The 4,514-nt window shown below is 45.3% G+C and overlaps 1 pseudogene; it reads left to right on the top strand.

Annotated features, from left to right (window-relative positions):
• The first annotated feature begins 2,638 nt into the window (after positions 1–2,638).
• On the top strand, positions 2,639–4,263 carry LOC136863612 (uncharacterized; annotated as a pseudogene).
• The last annotated feature ends 251 nt before the right edge of the window (positions 4,264–4,514 follow it).

The raw sequence follows: 4,514 nt of genomic DNA, 5'->3' as shown, positions 1-4,514 counted from the left end.
GATATACAAATCTTAGTATTCAAGTAAATTGAAACAAAATCAGTAATGATCTTCTCGAACCGTGCGAGTTGGCCGTGCGTTTGGGGGCGCGCAGCTGTGAGCTCGCATACGGGAGATTGTGGGTTCGAACCCCAATGTCGGTGATTTTTCCTGATTTCCCATTTTCGCAACAGGCAAATGCTGGCGCTGTACCTTAAATAAAGCCACGGTCGCTTCCTTACCACTTCCGGAACTTTCCTATGCCATCGTAGCCATAAGACCCATCTATATCGGTGTGACGTAAAGCGAATTGTAAATTGATCTTTACGAACTATGTTGAGCAATTCCATCTGAGGTCGTTTGGGTTCTCAGCTAGTATTGTTCACGAAGCCTTTTCCTCTCAGATTTCTCTTCCTCTGAAAACTTCCAGAATATTGCAACTGAAAATGACGCGATATCCTTTCCTTAAGCCCTTGCTGGCAAGATGTCGGTGTGTACAGTGCGCTATGTCTTCTGGTATGGGCTAGAGCAATTTGTTACTTTCATTGACCTGTCTAAGTCTCATCCTTGGCTTTGACAATGTGAAAGTGACCGACGTATGAGCAATGCTAGTAATACCATTCCTTATGCAGCCAGTCCCTGTCTTGAATGGTGTGAAAATATCGCTCATAGGGTATGTTGGTGCTTGCATTTCAGTTTGCTTGGTAGACTGATATGCAACAGCAACGTCTGGCTCGGTGAGGAAAGCAACGGGAAACTACCTCACTCCTCATTTCCCTAGTACGCCTCTTCAGTGACGCCTAGGCTATGATAGCTTTTGGTGGAGCTGTAGAGGATCGAACCAGCCTTCGAGCTGAATACCCAACATACATACATACATACATACATACATACATACATACATACATACATACATACATACATACATACATACATACATACATACATACATACATACATACATACATACATACATACATACATACATACATACATACATACATACATACATACATACATACATACATACATACATACATACATACATACATACATACATCCTTTCCTTTATGTAAGAGATTCGTTACACTGATAAACAGCATCGATAGTACACAATCGCACAATATAAGATAGGTTTCATACATTTCTATATGACACTCTTCGTCATTGGAATCCCTATTCCCTGAATCCCTTCAACTCAACTCTGGCGACAGTCTTCCTAATAACTAAATGTTACAGTAACTTACCTGAAAGAATTAAGACAATTCAAAACGTTACTTAGTATCATGTTAAAAGGGTACTACTTAAGTATGATTATAATGGTACAGTGACTGAGGACTTCGTTACGAAAGCCCATTTTCTTGCAATTTTTTTTACGACGCACCGACACAGATAGGTCTTATGGCGACGATGGGACAGGAAATGCCCAGGAACGGGAAGGAAGCGACCATGGCCTTAATCAAGGTACAGCCCCAGCATTTTCCTGGTGTGAAAATGGGAAACTAATCCCAGTAGCACAACGGAATTATATATTTTGTACCGGGAATTGAAAAATTCTGACCCTATTAACGACGGAGCTTTAATACAGACATGTTTACCATTGATGGCTGCGATACAGTAGGGAAAGTTCCACTTTTCTTGGGAAATGCTCTCAGATGCTATCCAAATCGCTTCATTGGTCTCATACGTGACTAATCTTGCATACTTTTCCAAATACACTGCTGTTTGTAGAAAGTGAAACACCAAGACCGAGAGCTGTGATCACAACGCAATTTATTCCACGTATTAGGGACATGACAAGACACAAATGATTACAATTACAGAACTGTACATGCACGGTGACCGAGGAAATTCAGTACGGCGTAGCGCCACCATGCGCTGCAATCAAAGCCGCTAGACGTCGTGGCATGGAATCAAAGAACGCCTGAATATGCTGCTAGGGAATACTCTGCCATGCGGTTTGTAGGCGCGTCCATAAATCATCAATAGTGGCTGCAGGAGGACCTGAACGTACAAGGTGCCGACCGACCATATCAGAGACATTTTAAATGGGTGACATATCCGGCGAACGGGCAGGCCAGGGAAACAGTGGTATCCGTCGTTCTTCGAAGGCTTGCACATTCCTCGCCACATGCGGACGGGCATGGTCCTGCTGGAATATGGCGTCTGGAACGGCCTGCAGGAGGGGCAGTGCCTCGGGCTCTAAAACCTCCCTGATTAAGCGGTAGCTGTTCAGATTGTCCTCAAGACGTAGGAGGCGAGATCGCATGTTATAGGCAATTGTGCGCCAAAGCATCACACTTGGCGTTTGTCCGTTATGCCGCTCAACAGTACAGTCTGCCTGATGGCGTTCACCACGGCGGAGTCTAACGCGTATACGGCCATCACTGTAGGACAAGTTGAAGCGGGACTCGTTCGAAAACACTACATTTTGCTACTCAGCACGCCAGTGTCGGTATTGACGTGCCCATTGCAGTCTACGGCGTTGGTGGTTTCTGGTCAATGGAAGCCGGCGCAATGGCATGCGTGTCACCAGTCCGACCCTCAGAAAACGGCGTCGAACCGTCGATGCAGGCATCCCCACACCCGTTGCAGTGCTCCAACGTCGAGCCAACACCGTGGACGAAGCTGTTCTCTCCGTTACGGCCAACCGGACAAGATGACGGTCATCTCGCTCTGTGGTCATATTGTGTCGTCCAGTACCCTGTCGGCGCTGTGTAAGGCCCTTTTCTCTCCACTGGCTCCACATACTCCTCACTGTTGAAGCAGCGTGCCCCGTAAGAGCCGCAATGTCACGGAACGACAGACCCATCTCCCGGAGCCCTATCATTCTGCCCCGTTCGAACGCACTCACATGCTGATATTCCCTCCTGTGATGTCGGCGAGGCATACTGGCACTTAGGTACACATTACCACTTCGTATGACGGCTCCGCAGTGACTGAGCGTTGCGTAACACTGCCCTGGCCGGTCACACACAGAAGGGCACTGCTGGGCCTACGTGCACGCCACCTCTCTGCAATTTAAAACACTTATTATGGTTCCACTGTTCCACACGTCCTCTGATTTTGGCGTGTTTCAGACCATTGCTTCTGAGTGTTTCACTTTCTACAAACAGCAGTGTAGCTTCACAGACATTTTCATCAATTTCACTGACTGTAGATCTACCCATGCGATAAGTGTAAGCCATGGATCGAAACGAATTCCCAGTTGCTAGGCGCCCGAAATCAAGCAAGCGTATGATTATAATTATTAGTTATAGGCCTAGTTTATTAGTATCAAGTACTCTGCTATATGCAGTACCATTTATCATGGTCTTTGTTCGCAGTGGAAGATTTCAAAGTAGAATGGAAAAAAGTGCAGGACAGTCACAGACAAGCTATGTTAAGAAGAAACAAAAAAGGTCAGTGTGCCAATAGAATGAATCCATGGAAGTACGAGGCGCTAATGTCTTTCCTATTGTCTGACCTAATTCCACGGTTGTAAGTGCAATTTCTGAGATTAGGCTATGCGTATTTCGATAAGCAACTGAACTTTTTAAAGTTAGTATATACCCTATACGTATGTTGTGTTGTCTTCTTTTTTTGCTAGTTGCTTTACGTCGCACCGACACAGATAGGTCTTATGGCGACGATGCGATAGAAAAGGGCTAGGAGTTGGAATAAGTGGCTGTGGCCTTTATTAAGGTACAGTCCCAGTACTTGACCGGTGTGAAAATGGGAAACCACGGAAAACCATCTTCAGGGTTGCCGACAGTGGGGTTCGAACCCCCAATATCCTGGTTGCAAGCTCACAGCTGCGCGCCCCTAACCGCACGGCTAACTCGCCCGGTGTGTGTTGTCTTCCTTCGCTGAACTGAAACTAATATTGACGAAGTTGAGGGAACTCAGCAACGTGATGCAGGCGAGGGTCTCGTAATGGGTGGTGTAAATGAAATTGAGGAAGAAGAAGTAAGAACAGAATCCATGTTCCATAACAGAAGAGGCAGTGGCAAGTGTAGAAGAGGAATTGCCAATGAGCGCGATGTTCACAAAGTAATTGCATTTATGCGAGACAATCAAATGAATAAAAGCAAACCCGGCGAACTTGATTAATTTTCCTCTCATGCGTGCGAAAGCACCAAACGCCTTCCTCGTCGTTTGCAACTCAAAGTGAAGCACGATGTAATGCAGACAATTTTAAATGCAGCGATGGAATGCTTGGACATTGAGTCATCAAATACTAGTCCACACCCTCAACTACATTCCGCCGTACTCCTTCCCCTACTGTCAGCTTCTCTTCATTAGCAGTTCGTGCGCTCGAAAACGGTAATCAATCAAATGGAAGTGCAGGAAGCAATGATATTTTCTCTTTGACGACACTGTGCCAGTCCCATTTATGTAGTTTTGATTGTGTAGCACAATATACTATGAATTAAAATTCAGATAAATATATATTCATTGTTATTATTAATATACATGTCCGACTCGTTGGCTGAATGATCAGCGTACTGGCCTTCGATTCAGAGTGTCCCGGGTTCGATTTTAACCTTCATTGG

The sequence above is a fragment of the Anabrus simplex genome, chromosome 2 (genome assembly GCF_040414725.1).
Source record: "Anabrus simplex isolate iqAnaSimp1 chromosome 2, ASM4041472v1, whole genome shotgun sequence".
NCBI lineage: Eukaryota > Metazoa > Arthropoda > Insecta > Orthoptera > Tettigoniidae > Anabrus > Anabrus simplex.
The sequence above is the reverse complement of the archived record's forward strand: the minus strand, read 5'-3'. Positions and strand labels throughout refer to the sequence as shown.